The 25,555-nt window shown below is 42.8% G+C and overlaps 1 long non-coding RNA gene across 1 annotated transcript; it reads left to right on the forward strand.

Moving 5' to 3' along the window:
• The first annotated feature begins 3,371 nt into the window (after positions 1-3,371).
• Positions 3,372-8,341, forward strand: LOC119116596. The gene is made up of 2 exons (XR_005096297.1): positions 3,372-7,138; positions 7,220-8,341. It is a non-coding gene; the product is annotated as an uncharacterized LOC119116596 (long non-coding RNA).
• Positions 8,342-25,555: the final 17,214 nt, after the last annotated feature.

Consider the following 25,555-nt stretch of genomic DNA (forward strand, 5'->3'; position numbering starts at 1 on the left):
TTTAAAGGTGCCACAACAAAAACTAATGCGGCAAGCTAGTGTGGTTGTTAAAAAGTATCATGAACTATGTCCTGTGATTGGCCTTAAAGACAAAAGATGATGATGATGCTGACAATTGTTGCATGTAAGCAATATGGTTGAAAGGTTGTGAATAATCCTGATTAAGTGGTGGCTCAGTAAAGTATAAATGTCCTATACTGTGTCTCCGTGTGTGCGGGCGTGTGGGCAAATAACGCACAGTTTAAAAAAATAAATAAATAAGAGAAAAAGAATAAAACAGACTTACAATCATGACTTTGGGTGTTTGAATACAGCATTTTAATATTTACACAAGAAATGAAACTGCTGGTCGATATTTAACTGAGAAAGGGTCACAAGACGTTTGTGTTGTTACTATTGTTTTTTTTTTATTATTATTATAAATACAAAAAAAAAAATGCACTTGATAGTGCTGTTCTGCTCCAGCAATGAGAAGCATTTCAGCTTTGCTGATTGTAATGAATGAATCACAGTGACGGTGTTCAGTATCGCTCATGTTGGAATTTAAAGAGACTCGACCGTGATACCTATTTTATACGGCTTTTTTATTTTATTTAACGTCAAGTTTCCATCACATGGCTTTCATCCCCAAAGTCCCATCAAAATAAAAAAATGTATTCACTATGAAACTAAAAATACCTAATTTACACGTATTCACCTTTTTTGTTGTATTCTCTACTTGCACAAACCATTTGATGTGTGTAGGCTGTGTAAGTTCTTTTTTATCTGAAAAGTTATCTAAAAATTATTTAAAGAAAGAAAAAAAAAAAGAATGACTACTAACCCTGTTAAAACAAGACATGACATTTTTAAGAACTCCAATGATGTTGTGAAGTTGAAGCCTCTTTATGTGATGTTTATCTCCAACTGTGCGATGCTCGCAAAACTTCAATTGCATCCATTCAGCTTATACAATGGTGTGTTAGGGTCACACTGAAAAGAAAGTACTTTTTATAATAAGAACTTTAATATTCTTTAACGTAACACATTCATGTGATATTTGATTATTTCTTGTAACTTTATGGCTTTTACCATATTGTATTTGTAACACTACGGCTTTTTAAACAGAAATTTACCTAACTTTATGGTAGCAGCATTATAGGGCTGCACAAAATATCAATATTGCGATATTGACCCATGCAATATGCATATCACAATGACATGCAATACGTTAATTATAGAATTGTATGCTTTTAATCTGGATTCGACCCATCAGACCTAAATGTGCATCGTCATCCAATAGTTGAACATTATCGGTTAATTACAATTAACTAGCTGAGAATTCATTGATCTCGCTTATTTTGCCTCATGAAATAATAAAATATTTCAATTGTCATTTTAATATTGATATCGCCTCATTCAATAACCATATCTCACATTGCTTTTTTTGATATTGTGCAGCAGCAATATCAGTATTGTTGCAATGTGTTATCTTTTAGATTGAAATTTAATTTTAATTGTCAATCTACAAGATGAAGATTTATTAATAGTGACGCGCATCTTTTTCCACGGTCCTCCGACTGTGTCTCTCCTAGGCGAGAAGATTCTTATAAAGAGAAATGCCGGTATATTCACGAATCAGAACACAATGACCATTCACACACCATACACTGTATTTAAAAAAAATAAATAAATAAGGGAAGCGCGGTGAAAATAACAATCACAATTTGGTTCGGCTTGAGAAAATGATTGACAATGACAGAAGGCTTCCTCGGCTGCTGTCGAATGACGGACCAACAAAATTTAATAAAAGGCCCACCTCTGATACAGTATATAAATAAAGTACATATGTGTACGTATGTATATACAGCATACATAGTAATTACATATATGTATTTATACCTATATATGTATATACTGTATATGTGTACATATGTGTATATAAAATTTGACTTTTTGATTTTTCAGTGTGTCCCTAATGCTATGTAGCAACTAAATGTTAAAGTAGGTGCAAATCAATGAGCTTGTCGTAAGCACTGATGCTTTGTGTGTCTAATCACCATAATTGCGAGGAAAAAAAAAAAAAAAAAAGTTAAAAGGTATCGACAGCGTTCCCTTTGTCAGCCTCGGGTGATGTGTTCTATACGTACTCGTAAGGACGATCAAATATTTCAATTGTATTTGGGGGCCCCTCTTGTATATATTGATGTCCCCTGTTTGTGGCGTTGATTGTGTGACCCTTACCCCCCCCCCCCCCCTGTCTGCTCCACAAGCCCCCCCACTTCCCCAGCCTCACCATCCAGCTCATAAGCTCACCGATTTGCCTTACCCGCTCTCATCATGTCGCCTCCAATAGTTGTTAAAGAAAAACCAGAGAGCAAGACGCTCATGTTCATGCTAAGGTACTTCGGCTCCCAAGGGGGGTAAAAAAATGACATGTATGTTAACCTTTATAAATAACAATGTTGGTTGAAATCTTTTTTTTTTTACCCCCCCTCCTCCCGCAGTGTCATACGATAAACGCGCGTGTTTTAACATGGTGACCTCCACAGCGTTGCAAGTGTCTGCTTTGCTATATTTATGAGTACATTCAAGAATAGCTTTGGAGTGCTGTAGATTAATAGTATTGTCATTGTCAATTCAAAAGCTTCTCGGAGGCCCCCCCCCCAATGAATTCTTAATGCCGACTGTATATTTTCTATGATGTTCCCACTCCAAAAGAATGACATATGTCGGGTGTGGGAAGTGTGCCGTTTGTGTTGTCAGTTGAACAAATCGCATTCCTCGCTTGTGGATCGATGCATTTCTTTCCTTTGACAGTTTCTATCCTCTTTTCTTTTCTCTCTTTTTTTTAGCCTTTAAAGTTTGAATAAAGTTTCTAGTTTGCAGAATGTATTACCAAATAAATGGGTTGTGATCTTGTATCTCATTTCATGGCTTTTTTTTTGGCAGAGGAAAGAGAGCAGAACTAAACATACGGAAGTCTTACTCGGTAAATTTTAAAATTTCTTTCAGTAACTTAATTCAATTCTAATATCATTAACCTAAGCATAGTTCCTCAGTGCTTCTCTAGCTTTTTAACACCAAGTCCCACCTAAATAAATATTTGGTTCTTCATGTGTTATTATATTGACTAACACTAAAATGTAGCTACGCGTTCATCAAAATTTGGCTGAAGATTTTTTTTTTTGAAAAACAAACCAGTCCAAAAGACTAAATGCAAATGATCATGAAAGTTAAATACAACTGAACTGTAATGTCTTGGATTGTAAAAAGTCAAAGCTTTTATCGATATTGTTAGTCATTTAAAAATGAATTGGCTGATTGTGATATTGGGCGAACAATTCACTACACACTGAAAATAAAGTTTCAACATTTTGTTCTTTATGGGATATAAAGATCAGCAAATGAAAACGCAAAGTTTATCACCTAAGAATATTACAAAATAAAAAAATAAAACAATTATGTTAAATGCAAAATTTAAGTAGCTTTCTGAAAAGTGTCTTCCTGTGTACCGTGAAAAGAATCTTTTTTTTTCCAACTTCCGTAATCATTCACATGATACTGCAAAAAATACGAGGCTCATCTCCCTCATCAGAGCCTTTCAAGTTATTACAAGCCTTTTGTCCTCATCCAATCTTCTTGGAAACTATCTTTCAATTTTGGAATCCACCCCGCTAATGATTCAACCATTTTACTACCGCCCCTCCTGCTCTCCGTCCCCTCCCTTCTCTAAACGCACGATGGTGTTGCCTCATCAGGAGTGGCGCTTGTCTCGCCTCGGCGCTGAGTCGACGCGGGTCACGCCAGTCCACGGCCAGCGGGATTAAGAACCATGGGAGGAATTACGGTTGAAATGTCAGCATAATGTCATGAGGCATGTTAAAAGGTCAAATGTTCAAACGATGCTCAGTGGTGAACAGTTAACAAATCAGGTAGCAAGCACTTGGCTTGCTGGCTCTTGGATCGAGCAATAAGATGAATGAGGTGCATGGACACATCACCAAACAAAAAAGACCCTTCCACTTTTCTGTTGGCATGGCACCTTCCCAAAATAAGGCACACATGAACTGCAATTTAAGAAGCATCACCTGATGCCTTGCATGTTTCTCAGTTCTATTTGCTTGCTGCCACCTGTGCACCTCTACTAATGCGAGCATCATCAAAAGCAGCTGACTCGCCATTGTTTCAGTGCATGTCATGCTCTGTTTGTTGTGGGTGGAGAAAAAAAATCAGCTAGACTAATGCATCTGGTCCGCAACAGTTTGAGTAGAGGATTGTCAGGACACACCACGTTATGCTCTGTGTAGTCTTTGTTTGTTGCACCAAGAGCTCAGACGCTTTGAGTGCTTTGAGACAAAGATTCAATTCATTTCAAGATCGCCCCAAACAAAACTATATTTTTCTGAAAAAAAAGATAACGTTCTAATATTAAAAGAAGTTGAATACTATGAAGTGGTAAAGCCACAAACTAATTTGCTTGTGTTTGTTGAAAAATACATTTGAAAATGAACTTGGGGGGGGTCGTGGCTCTGCACATTTAATCACAATTGTGATATGAGGGAGAAAATAAATCACAATTATTTTCCAGAATTGTTCATAACTACAGTATTGTCTTTTGGTATATTATCTGTCTACATGTGTTGCTCTACCGTTTGTGTTCAAATATCTGTTGCTTAAACTAATTCATGACGTCAATTGTCTTCTGCTAAATTCCTCGAAGCCTTTTTCTGATTAATTCTTCACTATTTCCCAAACTGCTGTGTTGAGTGCTGCTATTCCAAGTAAGCAAAAACAAACAAAAAAAATCATCTGATGTTGAAAAACCCATTAGCTGGAGGACTCTTACGCACCACTGTAGACGTGAATGTACGTCATAGGTGAGACAACAAGCCCCACAAGGTCAGAATCAAGAAGCACCCCACCCCCAATCCTCCGCACTCCTCCATTTGCTCTTCTTGTGAGTTGTTGCTTGAGGTGCATATGTCAGGAGGGTGGGCAAGCTTTTCTCACTTGGCTGCAGTGATTCAATGATTAGAGTAGAAACAAGCATATCAAGCATGGCTGACATGCTCCCACCCCCAACACCCCCAAAGATACCCACCACCATGTCCTCCAGCATGCTGCTGTCCCCCCTTGTGCACGAGGTGGCTTCCACAAGCCGCTGCCCTGGGAATCCTCATTATCTTTCACCTCTGAGACACAGCGCACACTAAATGAGGACATCAAATGACGCGGGCTCATTAAGGGGCCGCGGATCCGCTCGTTAGCATCGGCACCTTCGTCCGTTCCAGCCTGTATCGGCATTGGCTCCCAGCGCGGCGTTGTGTCCTCTCAAATCCTTAGCGCTGACTGGAAGACTTAGGATTAATGTCAACTCCCGCCAGCGGGTCATCTGGGCTTTGGCGCCGAAGCTGCGGAATTTGTTGACAGCTGCCCGCCATCACCACCACTCGTGTCCATTGCTCACGGCTTTTGTTTCCAACTGATAGGCAAGACGCTGAGCCGATAACGTGGGGGTGAAGTAAATCACTGCTGGTCTCTTATTGGTCATCATGTCACAATTTGCAACAAGGCTAGAAATGAGGACAAATAAACACATGAGCTAATACGACTAAATTGAAGGCTACCCAAAATCATCAGTGAAATATCTTGATCACGTTTTTCTTATATGCCACATGTTCAATTTGCGCGTCGGTAGATATGATCACACTTGCCCTCTTTACCCTTCTGTGGTGGCATCACCAAATACTCCCAAAAGTGTTTCTCATTTAGGGCTTTGACATAGAAGGTTCTAGTGTACAACAAACTATGATTATCATTATGGAAGTCTTGTGATGTATTGTGACATTTTGGATTGTGCTGCCTCCACAAAAGCAGCGGAGGGCCTCACAAAAGGAGGCGGCATTGTCAGCCGAAGGGCAAGAATGAGATGAAATGCAATTATATGCTGAATGACATTTTCTAACAACCTCGTCATCTCTTGACAGTATAGGTGTTATTGTCTGGAGGCACTCCTAAAGGCGTCACACTATTTATGAACCTTTGTGGCCATCTTCTGTCAATCCATAGCAGGAATTTTCTTCATCTATGTGTGCAAGACTACGTATTGTCATTTACTATATTGACGTCACTGTTGGAAAATTGGTTTTCTCTTTTCACAGCTTTTCTAATCTCCAGCAAGATGGAGTGTCTGTCACTGTCTGTTGCAATTTTCGAAATACTGTTTGTATTGCTGTATTCATTTTACCTCCTCAACACTTGATGCGCTTGAGTTATCTTTTTATGTATGTACTGACAATGTTCACCTCAGTGGCAGACCACACATTTCGTACCCTTGGAGGGATTGACCTGACAAAACTTGTTTTTCTAACACTACTATCGCGTCACTATTACACAAATCATCAATACTAACCAAAATGACAATTTTGGGGTTTACAAAAAAAGGTTTGGATTATTCAGTGCATTTTAGTGGACGTCAATTGTATGTATATTTTTGCACTTTTGCTCGATCCCGATCTGCTGAGAGTGGTGGGGTTCCACTGTTTTTGAGTTGTAATATCACCATTCACCACTAGATGGCACACATGGCTTAGTTGCGCCAGCACCCAGTCGTATACCACCCTATAATGTGAGTAGGCCTAATCCTTTTTGTAGCTTTGGAATAATACGCAGGACCAACCTTGATAATATTTAAATGTTTTATTTTTGATTGCTTTTTGTAAAAAAAAAAAAAAGAAATGCGCAAAATGAGGTCTTTTATTTATTGTTGGTTTGTTGTTCGGGAGACTTGTGCCGTCCTTGAATTGTAATTTTTATGCAAGACGGCACTGAAAAAAAAAAAAGACACTACGTGATTATTTTGTATATTGTGTCAAACCTTTTGTTGTTAAAGACTGGATATTTTTTCATTTGTTTAAGAATTTCAATTATGAAAATTGAAATATATTCAGAGCGCACATTTTGTTCATATTGGATTTTTTCGTCATACTTCTGCTTAGGAAGTGTGGACCCCGGTAGCAAAGAAATATTAGCTAATAAATTGAGTTCATATTTTCAGATTGTGTTAAGGTGTTGCTCTCCTTGCCCATTCACCATTGATGCCCTTGGACCAGACTGTGTGCATGATGTCTGCAACGTGTTAGCATGCGGCCCAGTGGTGATTGAATCATTGCCCGTGCATGCTTCCACTTGACTCCATCGCTCCAATTCATCTCCACCCTGCTCTTCTCCTCCCCAGGATTCCGACATCCTCTTCTTCCGTGGTTTCAGCTAAAACAGCAACAACTAATCAGGATGTTCCGCAATCATCCATTCCCATCACTACCTGTGGTCCATTTACACATCTGCCATGACATTCAGCATTTCATCCTTGTACTGTATCTTTTTTCTTTTTCCATTTAAACATCTACCATGACATTCAGCATTTCACCCTTGAACTGCATCTATTTTTTTCCCCTCAAGGATACTCACTGTCATACTTTTCCGTACACCTGCACTGTCGGTATGAATGTGAATTTGTGTGCTTGCGTTTACTCAGCTGTTCTGATGGGCTGCTTGGTCATGCAGATTTGTTACAGAAAAATCTTGAACCAGACAAATTGGATAGACAGAAAGAAATAAGCAAAAATGGTATCAAATTCAACTTTGGTGGAATTGAGGCTTGGATGTGCCCGGCTGCGACTGACAGGAAACCAGTCGATATATCGATGTTTATTATTATTATAATTTGCAGCAGTGTAAATTGTACTTATATAAAAAAAGTTGGGCATCATGTTTGTAATTTTGTTGAGTTCTATTGTGGTGCAGGTGTACCTAATGTTGTGGCCAGTGAAGTGATTGCCTTGCAGCTCTTTGCCACTGCAGATCAATATTCCAAACAGTGGCTTCAATTCTGGCTCCAGTACTGTAAACGAAAGTTATTGTTCTCATTTTGTGAATGAGAACTTCTTCAAATGAAGACTTTTGAACTAGTAGGCCAGACAGACTTGAATCATTATATTCTTTTTTTTATTTATTAAAATCATGTAATTTCAATTCAGGCAACTCAAATATATGAGACTAGTCTTGCTCCTGTTCACCGTGATTCATTTCCCCCCTCTCATGAGATTATCTTGGATTTATGTATTTTATGTCACCCATTAAATAAATTAATTAGGAACCATTAAATAAATGCTGTGTTATAGCAGGAGTTCAACTGAAACTATACTTAATAGCTATCTTATCCATAAAAAGGTACTTTCCACCCCCGCTGTAACGTAAAGCCTTTTTTTACATTTAGTTGGATGGTTTTGATCTGTAGAAGATTGATGGGAACATCTTATTCAAGTGTGTGTGTCCTCATATAAAACCTTGAAATCAATCTGTGTATACGTGTTTACACTTTACTGTCGTAGTCCTTGTGTGTGATTTCAGCAACGGATGAGACGAGGGGGAACTGTCGAGTGGTTAAGCTTTTTCCACACATAGATTTTGTTGTGTGTAAACACATGATAATATAAATATTATTCATTTGCAGCCATCACTTTATGTATACGCATTTTTGATTGATTATGTTGGTCGTATAGTCATGGGGAAAAAAAATCCTAGACCACATTGTATTTTTCGTTTTAATGCCTGGTTTCACTAAATCATTTGAGTAACAGCCAGGAAAGAAAACATAGAATGCAAAAAAAACAAAACACTGATTTTGACAGTATAATGCTCAAGCTATTTGGTGGAAGGAATTAAGTCATTTTGGTCATTATCAGAAAAAGCTTTGAACAAACAAACACATGTACCTTCAATTGTAACAGGCCTTTAGAATTAAAAAGAAAATCATGGATGGATGGATGGATGGATGGATGGATGGATGGATGGATGGATGGATGGATGGATGGATGGATGGATGGATGGATGGATGGATGGATGGATGGATGGATGGATGGATGGATGGATGGATGGATGGATGGATGGATGGATGGATGGATGGATGGATGGATGGATGGATGGATGGATGGATGGATGTTAAAACATTGCACCGTTAATACTTAGCAATTTGCATAAGCAGCTAGTTAGCAGTTTGGTTCATTCACAAAAGAAATAAAAACGAAGCAGTGAGTACATGAAATGTTCATCCGACATTTGTTTGTTGCCTTACAAATAAAATTTGACCCTGAAATGCTTTTTTTTTTACATTTTTTTAATAGGCAACCTGGATGAATTCATATTTGTATGCCACATTGTCTGTTTTGTTTCCGATAAAGAAGAAATCAAATATTGTTATCCTTCATGATTTATGGAGGGTAGCGTACATCGGCGAGGAATTCATCAGCATTCAACATGCAGCCACATAGAACAAGAGGGCCTTTTCTCCTCTCGAAGCAGCAGTCATTAAGACATCTATGACTTCCCTTCCCAATCATTTTCTGTTTGCACAGGGAAGATTACTATAATTTGGCCACTAGCTTCTCTGCCTCTTTTTTGGGTGATGTCCATTCACCGCTACACTAATGTGAGGAAACCAGTGTTTTGCATAAAGACTGGTGCTATTGCCCCCAACCTAGTTTTGCACACAGCAACACAATTCATCAACAGGTGGGGAGGAAATATGTTGTCCCTCAGCTGAAGGATGTTGGAGAAACAGGGACAAAAAGTCGCTGGCAAGAGGGCATTCAGCCCACAGAAGGACTTCCTCACTCAGGACAGAGGAGAGGGAAGTCTTACAACAGCTGCACCAGTCTTAAGACGGCTTAATTAATGCCTGCCTTTATTTGACAATTTTTTTTTTTTTAACCTTTTTCAATTTGTCTGGGAGGCAAACATGCAGGGTTACTGTTGCGAAGCCAATGATGGCTGCAGGCTCGGATAAAGCATTGGTCTTAGAAATGTATATTGAGTGTGAATTAAATTGGGAAGAAGAGTAATGGGAAGTCAGACGAAGCCTTTTAAGTGCTGTGTTTTATAATGTTTTTTTCCCTTTAATCGCTTTGATACTTTTCATTTAAGAGTTGGGATACTTGGCCTTGCCATCAGCAATATTTTATATAATTTTTTAACATCAAGCCTGGATCCCCTTTGACTGATGTTTTATGTTAAATATGCTTTTTGTGGCATGAAAGGTATTTAATCAAGATTAACCTTGGTATTTTTGTAGTCATTGGCCCTCTTTGTGAGATTTCATTCTATACAACAGTCCCACATTGCTATCTGTGCCCTGGTGGAAATATTTTTTTAACGAGTTGAAGAAGAATTTTTTTCCCATTTATTTATTTTCATCACTGCAATGTACGTACGGAATGTCAAATATGTATATTAATTTGGAAAGCACTAATTTGTTCACTATTAGTAAAAACTTTGTTTATTAGTCAGGATGTTCCAATGTTTGTGTAAAACAGGGAACCTTTACTCAGGATTTTGTATAAAAAAAAAAAACAACTTAACCCCATCCTGTTTATTGTCATGGCCAAAAGTATTCCATTTATTTGCAAACTCCCTTGCGCGTATGGGGTGGCAGCAGCACTTGCGCTTGTTAATGTTCATTGATGGCTTTCAGAGCGCGGCGCACTCGAGGATCCTCACATTGTCTGCGGCCAAAGTACAGACAAAGTACTACTTTCCCTGGGTGGTCCCACTCGTGATAATACACTCTGCACTTGTTGATTTACGGCTCACGGTTCAACTGCTGCCAATTAACGTGAATGGCCGCCGGGAGGAAGGAGAAAGGAAAGGGGAGGAGGCAGGACGGGAAGTGGACCAGCAACAGCCAGCCTTCCGGAACCAGGTAGGACACACCGAACTCAACTCAGGTGGTGCGATGTCATTGCACGCGGAGCTAAATTATATTTGGGTCATCATTTCATAGAAAGAAACGCTAGTTAAAAATGTTGCACGTCACTGACGTCAGTCACAAATCGGTCGTCAAATACTGTGCACTTAATGCTTTATGTTTGAAATGGAATTAAATTCAACTGAAATATGATCAGCACTTTTACTCTTCACAAATGTGCATTTGCAAGGGCGAGTGTGGATTTCATTTGTAAACGTATTTTGCACACCCTTGATTTTTTTTAAAATGCTTGTTTTTTACTGCATTTATTGATAATACAAGCAACACACTATGTCCGTTTGTGTAACTTGTGACATGTTTCTTTAATTATATTAAATGAAACTTAATTTTGTGGCACAGCTCATGAATTTGTTTTGTGCTAAAAATCAAACAAAACCTTGGACCCCCCCAAAAAATCATTTTTCTCTATCGACATGATACATCATGAGATACAATTGCTTTTCTAGTGGTCGGCTGTGAGCTACTTTTCAAGATAGTGTACATTGACGACGCTCTATGAGGGATAACCTACGCTCACGAGACGTTTGAAGGACACTACAAAATAGCAAAGTCACTTTCTCGTCTTGAGAATGATTTTGAACAGAGTATGAAGTTCTTCGTGTTGTTAAATGGATCTTTCTACAAGTCATTAAGCGATTGTGTTGCTTGCTTTTGCCGCAAGTGGAATCAGCAGCTGCCTGCCGAGGTCACGCCCTATTGCACGGTTCTCGATGACCTTGTCGAAAGCAATCTCGACGATAACGCACGCCTATAGTTTTCTCCTTCTCATGTTAAGACATAATCTCTCTAATTGGTGTCAGGGTTGAGCTTCTTATGGTCAAAGTTGTGAGGATACCTCCAGACCACATGACACGCTGACACTTGAAGAAAACAAATAAATGGAGCAGGGAACTAGAGAATATTGTTAATCTCTTTTGTGAGTCTTTGCGGGTGGCCAGAGTATTAGTGTGTTAGTCCGGCCTTCGAACCACTTCAGCCTGACAGGATCCTTGGACTTAAGTCAATCCCATCTGAGCCTTCTTATTAAAACCTCCTTTTTACACCTGCCTTATTCCAACAATGTTGACCTAATAAAAGAAATGTGATCCTTTTTACTGCCGCTAAACCTAAGTTTCAGCTTTTCTGCAGACCAACGATTGATCAGTCAAGTCATTGAGTGCGCTTTTGTTGTGTTTTCTACTTAGCCGACTTTGGAGTGCTTTTTTTCTATTGAGTTTTTTGCATCAGTGAACATCAGCACTTTGATTTATTAGGTTATTTAATTCTGCAAACAAGCTGCATAGATATTCTCATGTGCTGATTTTAACTATAAATGCTCTCTAAATGGAATTGAATGAAAATGTACTACTTTAACGTCGCATTCAGTAGAACCGTTTCTTTCAGTCTGAATGCATCTTGATATCATTTTGAATGTGCTTAACTCTTTAGAGTCAGCACATAATAAAAGACATATCAATCACGAGTCTTGATATATAGTGGAACCTCAGAAACTGGCCGCATTTTATTCATGCTCTCTTTTTTTTGTAATTAGAACAACGTCTCCCATAGATAATAATGTGAAAAGAATTAATCCGTTCCACAAGCATGTCAACATGAAACCTTTATAAAAATATTAGCCAGTGAATTGCTCTATTTTACACCATCAAAAAGATCAATCCTGCTCTCACCTTTTCCTTTGACATCAATTATAATGAATGCGCAGCGAGAGGATTACGACAAATTTGACTTTCGAATATCCTGATTCCAATCAATTATCTATGGAAGCGTGGAGCTGCCAATGTGGAGGAAAACATTTTGACTGGCAAATCAGTTTGTGACGAAATAGCTTTTTTTTTTTACTTGCACCTCTGGCATTATAGTAAAAATGCTACGCATGTAGCATTTAGCTCCAAGTACATCTCGTTCTGAACTATTTGAAACGTACACCCAAGTACGTTGGAACATATTTGCCAGTAAAAAAATATTTTACCCGATATTGGCAGCTTCACGTAATTATGAGACCACAATAATCGAGACAGCTTTCAGTAGAGCAGTCCTGCACTGCTCAATAAATGACTACTTGGGTTTTATTCAAAATTCAACAGTATTCTCTTTGTGAAGGCATCATTTTTTTAAACCTGATTGAATGACCTACATTGGATCTCATTAGATCGTGCAAATCATAATGATCCTGCTACGCTACTGTTTGTCGTCAGAATTTCAGAAGGATTTAGAGTATATTTATTGATTACAATACAAAATAAAAATTCAACAAGACTTAAAATTAACTACTTGCATTTGCATATTTAGCCTCTGCTCTTGAGAAAATTCCATTTTTACTATCTACACAAGCCAGCGACGTACAGTGACAGGCGGAACAATTAAATGCTCTTCCACTAGATGGCAATTAACCTTTGTATCCACTTTGAGACATACATATAATATATGCCTTGGAGGAATAGTGGTGTGCAAACGCTGATCTATGTATACAGTATTCAGCTTTAAATACAGGCATATTTCTAAAACATGAGCAGAGATCATTCGTGTTGCCAGCATGAGAGGCCACCACTGATGGTCAGGGGCACACAAGCCGACTTAATCGGGCCTCCAAGCATGAATGCGCCTGAATATCAGTGGGCTGATGTCCGCCCTCTGTCCTCTCACCTGCGACCTCTCGGCAGACTGGTGCTTTGTCCGCGGGCTTCCCGACGAGAACCGCGTACCCTGACTTCAAGCAATTAAAGCCCGTGAATAGCAATAGGGAGCGTGACAAGAAAGCCTTGGAGAATTCAAAAGAGACGCCAGCTTTTCGCCACACGAGATTTGTAGGCATTGCAGGGAGATTAGCAAAAGTTCAGGAAAGATACAAATGGAGAGACAAACAGTTTTCAGCGGTAGGTAAGATTAAGTTAAGATTTCCTGTTGCGCAGTTTGCCCATCTCCTGAAGGCATGACAAAGAGACCAAACAATGAATGCAGCACATAGATGTTCATAAAACAGGAAATAAACGTCTAAAAAGTGCAAGTAATCTCTGAAAGCAAATGGGCGGCCATTGAGGTACTCTTTTGGGTGCTAGCCCGTTGCTCCCACTAATGGGCTGTTTGACTGAAGTAGCACCAGGAATGCTCACCCTCCCAATGCTTCCCAACTCGGGGCACGCATGGCAGCGCTCCCATTTTGTGGATGGGTTTGCCTGGCTGTCATTATACTTTCCAGCGGAGAAAGAAAGGAAAACTCATTCTAACACACTCGCCCATCCTGTAATGAACAGGGACGACATATTTATGTTTTTGCCAGAGAACACTTGAAACACAAGAGGGGTTTAAGTAAAGAGAGCGTCGGTCTTTTGGGCCATTTTCAATATTTCCCCCCTTAGTGGCCCACGGGGCAAGTGAGGGGTTGCTTCTTTACAATAATCAGGTGACCAGGGGGAAAATAGTGTGGCCTTAACAAGCCCAAATTAAAAAAGAACATCATTTTCATTATCCCCTCCGTGAGTCGTCACCTTATCGTGGTGGAGGGGTTTGCGTGCCCCTATGATCCTAGGAGCCATGTTGTCTGGGGCTTCATGCCCCTGGTAGGGTCACCCATGGCAAACGGGTCCTAGGTGAGGGGCCAGACAAAGCACGGCTCATCAGCCCCTTATGATGATAAAAATGAATGGATCACGTTTTCCCTCGCCCGGACGCGGGTCACCGGGGCCCCCCTCTGGAGCCAGGCCTGGAGGCGGGGCTCGAAGGCGAGCGTCTGGTGGCCGGGCCTTCGCCCATGGGGCCCGGCCGGGCTCAGCCCGAAAAGGAAACGTGGGTCCCCCTTCCCATGGGCTCACCACCTGTGGGAGGGGCCAAAGGGGTCGGGTGCATTGCAAGCTGGGCGGCGGCCAAAGGCAGGGACCTTGGCGGTCTGATCCCCGGCTGCAGAAGCTGGCTCTTGGGACATGGAATGTCACCTCTCTGGCTGGAAAGGAGCCCGAGCTGGTGTGCGAGGCAGAAAAGTTCCGACTAGATATAGTCGGACTTGCCTCCACGCACAGTTTGGGTTCCGGTACAAGCCCTCTCGAGAGGGGCTGGACTCTCTTCCACTCTGGAGTTGCCCACGGTGAGAGGCGTCGGGCAGGTGTGGGTATACTTATTGCCCCCCGGCTGGGCGCCTGCACATTGGGGTTCACCCCGGTGAACGAGAGGGTAGCCTCCCTCCGCCTTCGGGTGGGGGGACGGGTCCTGACTGTTGTTTGTGTCTATGCACCAAACGGCAGCTCAGAGTACCCACCCTTCTTGGAGTCCCTGGAGGAAGTGCTGGAGAGCGCTCCTTCTGGGGACTCCGTCGTTCTACTGGGTGACTTCAATGCTCACGTGGGCAATGACAGTGAGACCTGGAAGGGCGTGATTGGGAGGAACGGCCCCCCCGATCTGAACCCGAGCGGTGTTCTATTGTTGGACTTCTGTGCTCGACACGGATTTTCAATAATGAACACCATGTTCAAACATAAGGGTGTCCATGTGTGCACTTGGCACCAGGACACCCTAGGCCGCAGTTCGATGATCGACTTTGTAGTCGTGTCATCGGATTTGCGGCCGCATGTTTTGGACACTCGGGCGAAGAGAGGGGCGGAGCTGTCAACTGATCACCACCTGGTGGTGGGTTGGCTCCGATGGTGGGGGAAGATGCCGGTCCGACCTGGCAGACCCAAACGTTCTGTGAGGGTCTGCTGGGAACGTCTGGCGGAATCCCCTGTCAGGAAGAGCTTCAACTCCCACCTCCGGCAGAGCTTTTCCCACGTCCCGGGGGAGGCGGGGGACATTGAGTCCGAGTGGACCTTGTTCCGCGCCTCCATTGTTGAGGCGGCCGACCGGAGCTGTGGCCGTAAGGTCATTGGTGCCTGTCGTGGCGGCAATCCCCGAACCCGCTGGTGGACACCGGCGGTAAGGGATGCCGTCAAGCTGAAGAAGGAGTCCTATCGGGCCGTTTTGGCCTGCGGGACTCCGGAGGCAGCTGACAGGTACCGGATGGCCAAGCGGAACGCGGCTTCGGCGGTTGCTGAGGCAAAAACCCGGGCGTGGGAGGAGTTCGGCGAGGCCATGGAAAATGACTTCCGGACGGCTTCGAGGAAATTCTGGTCCACCATCCGGCGTCTCAGGAGGGGGAAGCAGTGCAACGTCAACACTGTTTACAGTGGAGATGGCGTGCTGCTGACCTCGACTCGGGACGTCGTGTGTCGGTGGGGAGAATACTTCGAAGACCTCCTCAATTCCACCGACACGCCTTCCATTGTGGAAGCAGGGCCTGGGGACTCTGAGGCGGACTCTCCAATCTCTGGGGTTGAAGTCACTGAGGTAGTTAAAAAACTCCTCGGTGGCAAGGCCCCGGGGGTGGATGAGATCCGCCCGGATTTCTTAAGGGCTCTGGATGTTGTGGGGCTGTCATGGCTGACACGTCTCTACAGCATCGCGTGGACATCGGGGACAGTGCCTCTGGATTGGCAGACTGGGGTGGTGGTTCCCCTCTTTAAGAAGGGGGACCGGAGGGTGTGTTCCAATTACAGGGGAATTACACTCCTCAGCCTCCCTGGTAAGGTCTATTCAGGGGTGCTGGAGAGGAGGGTCCGTCGGGAGGTCGAACCTCGGATTCAGGAGGAACAGTGTGGCTTTCGTCCTGGCCGTGGAACAGTGGACCAGCTCTTCACCCTCAACAGGATCCTCGAGGGTGCATGGGAGTTCGCCCAACCAGTCCACATGTGTTTTGTGGACTTGGAGAAGGCGTTCGACCGTGTCCCTCGGGAGGTTCTGTGGGGGGTGCTTCGGGAGTACGGGGTACCGAGCCAACTGATAAGGGCGGTTCGGTCCCTGTATCACCGATGCCAGAGTGTGGTCCGCATTTCCGGCAGTAAGTCGGATTCGTTCCCAGTGAGGGTTGGACTCCGCCAAGGCTGCCCTTTGTCACCGATTCTGTTCATAATTTTTATGGACAGAATTTCTAGGCGCAGCCGAGGCGTTGAGGGTGTCCGGTTTGGGGACCTCAGCATCGCGTCTCTGCTTTTTGCAGACGACGTGGTGCTGTTGGCTTCTTCAGGCCGTGATCTCCAGCTCTCACTGGAGCGGTTCGCAGCCGAGTGTGAAGCGGTCGGGATGAGGGTCAGCACCTCCAAATCCGAGTCCATGGTCCTCGATCGGAAAAGGGTGGAATGCCCTCTCCGGATCGGGGATGAGATCCTGCCCCAAGTGGAGGAGTTTAAGTATCTTGGGGTCTTGTTCACGAGTGAGGGGAGGATGGAGCGCGAGATCGACAGGCGGATCGGTGCAGCGTCGGCAGTAATGCGGACTCTGTACCGGTCCGTCGTGGTAAAGAGAGAGCTGAGCCAAAAGGCAAAGCTCTCAATTTACCGGTCGATTTACGCTCCTACCCTCACCTATGGTCACGAGCTATGGGTCGTGACCGAAAGAACGAGATCCCGGATACAAGCGGCCGAAATGAGTTTTCTCCGCAGGATGTCCGGGCTCTCCCTTAGAGATAGGGTGAGGAGTTCGGTCATCCGGGAGAGACTCGGAGTAGAGTCGCTACTCCTCCACGTTGAGAGGAGCCAGATGAGGTGGCTCGGGCATCTCATCAGGATGCCTCCTGGACGCCTCCCTGGGGAGGTGTTCCGGGCATGTCCCACCGGTAGGAGACCCCGGGGACGACCCAGGACGCGCTGGAGAGACTATGTCTCTCGGCTGGCCTGGGAACGCCTTGGGATCCCCCGGGATGAGCTAGATGAAGTGGCTGGGGAGAGGGAAGTCTGGGAGTCCCTCCTGAAGCTGCTGCCCCCGCGACCCGACCCCGGATAAGCGGAAGAAGATGGATGGATGGATGGATGGATTTTCATTATGCAGTCAAACACAATTACAAGCAAATGTTTTCTCTGTGGAACTGCCCCTGCTTTCAGGGTCTTTGTCCCGGGCTCCTTAGTGTGTGCAGAGAAAGGACCCGGTGGTCAATGGGCAGCTGAGTGGCGTGTTCAGCGGAGGCCCACATCCTTAGCCCCCAGCACAGAATGCGTTTTGTTCCAAGAGCAGCCGTACATTGGGAGCAGATTTGTTGAATTAGCGAGCACAGCGGGAGACGGGGAAGCGGCGGCTAAGCGATGGGGACGACTTGTTGCTAGGTGACTGACACACAACTGCAGGATGCCACTTTGTAGAGCTTGGCACGCCTTGTCTGTTTTCCTTTTTTTTTTTTTTTTTTTTTTTTGCCACCCTCCTCGAGATAACACAAACACTGATGAAATTCACGTTAAAAATACAAACAAAACGGAAACTACTCACACTGACTAACTTTAGAAATCTTCTGGCTAAGTAATATCGAGGAGGAAAAAAAATGCTTCCGTGAGCAAAATAAAGGTGCATTACCTTTACTTTATGTGATATACTGGTTAGCTTCACATCTGACAGCAGACATTAGTGTCATGCCGACACCCTGTGCTATCAGCAAAAAAAGAAAACGAAAAAAAAGTCTTTTCCTGAGGCTTTTAAGTGACACACAAGGTCAGCCAGGATTTATGTTAACCCCCATCCTCTTATGAGCGCTGCTGCTGCAAAGTCTTTTTTTTTTTAAAATGACATATATATATTTTTTTTGTTCAATCGTCTCGCCTTGATATCTCCTTAGCATTAATACTACTGTGAGTCCATTGTTCGCACGCAGACGCATGTACATATTGCTTATATTATTGTCATCCTTTATAGGTATCAGTCGGCAGATCTCGTCTCTTGGTGAAAGCAAACTATAATGCGGCGTATGAGACTGCCATATTACTTGCAACTCTCACCTCTGCGAGTTTCACAATGAGACCTTTATTTCGCTTTGGTCTTGCGCCGCCTAATTGTGTGAGCTTGCCCGAATAGGCAGTAGAAATTCAGGCTTGGTGTCGCTCCTATTTGAAGCCGTGCCTGAAGGTCAAAACCACATCCACCCCGATGAAAAATCCATTGTTGATTTGAATCCCCACCTTGTGCTGCTCTAATCCTTTTCACCAAGGAAGCATCTTTCCTCCTTTGTGCTGCCTCTGGCTTATGAGAATATCAGGGCACAGGTGTGCCCTGAGAAAAATTCCCCTGCCCTCTGTAAAGACGTATTATTCAGTGCAAGGCCATGTTTCTAAAAGCATTTGCAAGATTGCAAATGGTCCTTCAGCCAGGCACAAAAAGAAGAAAGATACTGTTTACAATATTCTCTATTCCCGTATGAAACCTACAAATGATTGCAAATACAATTTCTGCTTTACGTTTGATAAATAGACTGTTATGCTATAGCATGGATAGTGAATGAAGCAATGCATGTCGTGCTTCGCTGAGATGCACTCTGGACATATTCATATTACTTCATTTAACGTGAGCATGATGGCCTTGCAGACAGTAATTTATTTGGACTTGGTATTGCTTCGTTTCTTTTGACTGCTGCGGATCTTGCTGCCCAGTTCTATACACAAAAATTCATTTGTATTTTTTGTTCAGAATGAATAACTAAATAAATAAATAATTGAAAAAATAAATAAATAAATAAATACTTGAATAAATAATTGAATAAATAAATAAATACTTGAATAAATAAATAGGTTGAAGGGAGATCCACAGACCACTTTGTTTTAGGCCGAGTACAATTACAATTACTTTCGTTTGAGTATTTGCCACTACAAAATCCTCCTATTTGACAATTAGATCCTGTAAGCAATTATTCTTCGTTGTTCTGTCGTTGAACTTTTCGTTTATCTTGTCCCACATTTGACCTAAATGTAACCTGTAACACAAGGCATTTCAGTTTTGTGGTGTTTCTGAACACTAGGGGGCACTGTGCAAAAGTATGTCGATAAGATACCAAGTAGACACGAGACGAAAAAGAATAAATACTGTGTTAGGAATGTGGTTGCCCTCTGAATGTAAAGACGAAAAACACTCCCTCTTGAGAATGCGGCAAGTTAGGAACAAAACTGTCCAAGTGCCTTTTCACAACTTTGCATCATCCACAAGTGGAAATCTTGCAGTTCCTTTTCCTGTAAAAGCTACACGAATTCCAGCGAGACATTCCGCATGCCTCTCTCTGCATCGAACATAAAAGCAAAGAGCTGCGAGCTGCTTTGTGCTACACGCCAAGAAAACACAGCCCCGAGAATCAAGTTCCTTGTATGGGAGCTGATTGGGTCCACTGCCACATCACGTTGGCTGGCTTCCATACGGCTGCCGAGATAAGACGGTATTAACGCCGTCTCATCCTCTGCTTTAAGTGTTACAAAGTCTTTGGCAGGATTTAAATGACTCTTGAATGCACACGAGGTGATTTCTGCTATCAATCTCTTTTGATACATTCAGTTCTTGCCTAATCTTTTTGTAGCAACAAATTTCAGCCTTTTTCTGGCTTGAAAGTTATATTAATTGGGGGAAATTCTGCCTGGTCTGTTTTTAATTTCAGCGCATAGCAACATCCCTGCTGTAGGCCTGGATGAAAACTCCAAATGAAAATTATCGATCACAACTTCCTCTTAACTGAGATGCGTTTTTACATTGCCTGTAGAAATCCTGCACTTAGGTGTCGTTCAGCTTGCTCATTTACACTGACCCCAATCCTCAGCACATCCAATGATTTGATCTTCCCTGGCAGGAGGACCCAGAGCAGGCCTCCGCTCACCCTCCGAACATGCATTTTTAATCAGTATATTAAGATGTCACATAACAGTCTGAGCTCATCATCTATGCCGCCGGTCATAGCACGTCCGTCGTAGGAGTTGGGCTATTTGGAGCACGATTAGATTCAGTCGCTGGTATTTGGTTGAGAACCATGACGGGAAAAACGAAGCCTTTCGCGAGGGTCACGCTGAGATGAAACTCGATATGAGTTTCTTAAGAAGCCATGTAGCGACAAAGAGAGGAGATCATCTGACTCATCTTCTCAAGGTCTCCAAAATCTCATCGCGCAAGACTGCTGATGCCACGCAGTACACTGCGAAGCCCGGATAAATATTTGAAGATGTGTTAGTGGCGAAAGCGAGATGACTCTCAGCCTGTCACTTGTGCTTTGGAGTCGCGGCATCAAGCAGGGACCTGCTCAGTGACATGGCGTAACTCGAGCAATGACACGAGCGCGCGTATACGCTCGGCGGCCCTCCCTAGCCCTGCTCGCAGATAGCCCTGTCAGCTATACGCTGTCACACGCATCAGCCTCCAGGTCGGGTGGCGAGCTATACGTGCTGCAGCTCTGCCTTCTCCTGCCCGTACCTAGACAGCCCTCTTCATCCTAATGAGCTCTGTCAGAGTGGCATTTGACATAAGCCATCAATAAAGCACAGCTGACACTCTGTCGGACTCTCGCTGGCCTCCAGTGCAAACAACTCGCCATCCCGAGTTGCACTTTTGATTAAGTGGAGGGTTTGGATTTTTTGATCATGTTATTCCAACATGAAATAAATGTCAACCAGGTTTAATCCAAATTCTGCTTTATTTATTCATGTTCACTGTTGATCGCCGATGACCTGTTAAATATAACTATATAAATTGTAGTCATGTTTAATTTGGTGTTTTTTTTTTTCCAATATATTCCTGCTTCCATGTGCTGTTCCAGTTTGAAACGAAATGAACAGATATAATTTGAAAGCAAGCTCATGCAAAGGAAATGAACATCGACAATAACACTGAGTGCAATTTTAGATCGACGCACTTCACATTGGTGCTCGGCACTAATAACACAAAGTTACAATTAAGTTTGAAGGGAACAAATCGATTCGCAAGACCCAATTACCGTCCTGAGAGTGACAAGGGTATTACGCTGCGCCCAATTTAGTATTTATTATCAAGTAGTATGACATCACCATAATATGACACACTTTATGATTCATTCTCTGCGAGCGGAAACTTGCTCCCGTTTCTTTTTTCGTGCCTGAAGTTCAGGACTTAATTAGGAAAGTACATAGCAGCAGACTTATCAAATCAACCCAGCGAGTGAGATATGTTCAAAATAGAGCTAATATTACCGCCGCTAGCTATTCTGTTTTTATAGATCCGCACTTACAAGTCATCCTAAAGACACTGTGTGTAAAGGTCATAGAAGAAAGCGCTACTACATAGCAGACAAAAGAGCAAGTCTGTCAGAAGAGACATTTATTGACAGCCGTGTGTGTAGATGTGTATGCGCTGGTAGTAAATAGGAAGAGGCACACGCTGTAGACAATGTGACGTGGAGTTGAGGCCCGGGTGGCACGGCTGTGGCGTTGTGACCTGTGCCCCGACTCACGCATGGTGTAGCTACCCGGCGCCAGAGGACCTCCTGACTGTGATGACTTTTGACTCCTGTCACCTTCCAGTGTTGTCAAGATCCTCTGACTTGGCCTTGGATTTTTCCGTTTTATTTCATCTGAGCTTTTCTGCTGCACAGAAATGCGTTGGGGCTGGTCTTTTGAACTTTTATCAAAGCGGGCCTGCAGATTGTCATATTTTCTTTTTTTTAAATGATTTGGACTTGTGTTTTTGGGAGAGGACCTCGTGCTCTCTGTAGCAGTGAATAGAAGAGACTGAGAGAGTGTGGGTGGCTTTATAAGGAGCATTCAATCAATCCCCTTGTTTGACTTCTATAAAACTGCACCACGGGGCGGCATGTTCACTGGAAAGGTGTTCTTGTTTTTGCAGAGTATCTCTTGTGTGACTTCAACCGCCAAACTTTTGGATGTTGACAAAAAGGAGCTCGGGGCTCGCGGTTCACTACAACACAAAAATGAGGCAGGAATTGAAAAGAAAAATCTGCCCCAGGATTTTTCTTTTCTGTATCCTCTCCCAGATAAAAGCTACATATTTTTGCTGTAGTTCCAATTTGCCGTTTTCTGTCCATAGCTGAGTGCAACAGTGGATTTATTTCTCTAAATGACCAGCTTGGCATTTTAGCCCTAACAGCCAAACATTGCCTTTCGCACACAATTGCGCTTGTTGTGCAAGTTGTATGGGCGCTGCTTATATTCATTAACTTTCTCTGCGCTATATGCCACTCACAAATACAGGTAATATATGACAGTGTTGTCTAATGTCTCTGCTCCCTCGCTCCCCCCCCCACCTCACCCACCATCGCCAGTTTCATTTAGCCACTCTCTGGCCAGAAATTGACTGCATTCAAGATTGGAATGGATGTAATAATTACTTGCACTCTATAACATACTCTGTAAATGCGCCCACCCTTTAACAACAACAACAAAAAAGAAGGAAAAGAGGGCAAGATTCAATGTATCTCTAATGGCTTTTTCGCAGAGCATTTGCAGTCCAATCTCACTAGATTGCTTGTTTGCGATAGGTGAATGTCCTTTGGCTTACAAGTGCAACTCGTAGAAAATGGAAAACAAAGATTATGAGAAACATTCAGTATAGTATTGCACTTTTATGCTGCTTTGCAGTCGGATAATAACTACATGTTTACAAGCTCGGATATTCATTGATGCACTATTTTTAAGGGCAGAAATGCAGATAAAGGAAAAAACATAATCCTGATATCAGGTTTATTTTACGGTATCGGTACTCATGACATTGGCCGATACGATAATGTTTATTATGAAAAATTAGAAGACTAGAAAATAGCCATTGATTTCATGCAAATTTAATAAAATGCTATATTGGGATATAAATGTGTTTTTCCAAAACAGATCTGTCATTTTGAGGGAAATTGTATGTATTAAAATTACTAGTGGTATCGGTGCTTGGTATCGGTATCAGCGATTACTAAGTATCGTTCTGAAAAAAAAGTGGTATCAAACATCCCTACCAGTGATATGACAAAATCTTGCATCACATTGTTTTGTTTGTGACTGATGCACGCTCGTTATGTCAAAGAACTCTTGAGATTAGCGCTGTCAACGTGCACTGCAGTCGGCTTATTCAATTCTGGGCTCAATATCATATTTGCCGAGTTCCATAGCCTCCACATGAATCGGCTCATTGGAGATGAGGCCAAAAATCACATGCGCCGTAACGACAGTGTTCTTGTGTGCTATGTGAAAACAAAAGCTTGGGGGAGGGGTATGTGTATGAGGAGGGCAGGGCTTTGGCATGTGCAACCCCCCCCCTCCCCTCCACATTGGCCGCCGTGGCCCATTGGCTCCCCTCGATCTGTGTCAGAGGGCCGTGTGACTGAAGGACGCTGGATTACATACACTAGGGGCCAACGGGTCAGCGGATAAGAAGTCTTCTCTGTTACCGCAAATCCACAGATTAAACGTAGCGTCAAGAGCTAGTGCCGCCCTGGGGGCAAATGGCTCTGAAAATACAACTCTCTGAGAGCTTTAGCTTAACCCTTCTGTCACCACGGCGCAAGCAGGCGACCTTTGCACAGAGCCACTGTTAATTCTCTACACATGAGCCAGACTTTCAAATACACACGGGTCACGTTGAGGTTAAGGGGGTATATTGCTTGACATGATATCTTAATTGGAACGTTAATCTCACGCGGATGAGTTCATGGAGTAGAAATCAAATCCTGAAGGCTGCTTTTTGCTACGCCTAGCATATATTCGCATTGCGCAATGCAAAGGCAGATTGCAACCTCTTAAAGTAAGAAAACGAGATTTGGTGTATATAAACGCTTTGTGGACTATAGGCGGCGGCGGCTTGGGGGCAGGGCAGATGGTGAGAGCAAGCAAGGTACTGTAGGTTGCATGGGAGTGTGGCAGGATGGCTGTTGGTGACAGGCTCTTGTAGCGTCTCGTCTGCTCCAGTGATCCTCGGGAATCTGGGTCATTTCCAGACGGTTCACATGGAACTATTCCCCACTCCTTCCCTCCTGCTGCCCAGGGCGAGCTATGACCCAGCTACATTCGAATAATGATGATGAGGACACAAAGTAAATGTCTCTTATTGTCATTTGGGGGATAAGTGAGAGGTGGTCACCACCCCCTTCTTTTAGTCTCATGATATCAGCACCATGTTTGTGTCATGAGCATGTCACGGGAAAACCTTTTCTGTCACAGTACTTCTCTAAAGCTCAATACTGTGAATTCAATTAGGAAAAGATTCATTCTTGTATTTGGCAGGGAAAAAAAGTATTTTTTTCATCTTGACATGGATATTATGTTCTTTAGGTTTTGCCTTTGTCTTTATTTGAGTATTTTACTCAATACGTAAGCTTGTGTTTATTATTGCCTTGGCCAATGTTTGCTTTACTGACTCTTATGAAAAATTTCAAGATGTTTTTTTGGTTAATGCGACAGAAGATGTATGTCTCATATTTTTTTAAGAATGGGTGCGGTATTGAAACACTAATCAGCTAGTGTCTATCTCGTAGTCATTTTGCTAAAACCAGATTTTAATTCAGGCTTGATGTCATTTTAAAGTATTATTGTTCAGTAATTTCTTTCTGTGGAATTATATTGTAGGCTAAATAGTCACATGTGGTGTTTTATCCTTTTGATTAGAATGTGATCATTTCCAGTTTAATATCCGCAGTGTTAGTCAAAGAAATGAGCATTTCAACACAATTGTCTTGGAAATTTAACATGAAAGGCGGCTGCAGTAAATCACATTTGGTGTGCAGACAAGCGTCTGCTGAGATGAGGATGCACGAAACAAATAGACAAAGGGGGGAAAGATGTTTGAATGAGATACACTGTGTTGTTGTCTTGTGGTAATGTGTGGAGATATTGGTGTCAGGAGGCCTCACTGTGACATAGGCCTAGAGACTCAGACTTCTTTCAACCTTGTGCAGTGCAAAATAATAATGGCGTTATTACAGGGTCATTTGTAATTTACATACTTTTGAATATACAAAATCAA

The sequence above is a fragment of the Syngnathus acus genome, chromosome 22 (genome assembly GCF_901709675.1).
Source record: "Syngnathus acus chromosome 22, fSynAcu1.2, whole genome shotgun sequence".
Lineage (NCBI taxonomy): Eukaryota > Metazoa > Chordata > Actinopteri > Syngnathiformes > Syngnathidae > Syngnathus > Syngnathus acus.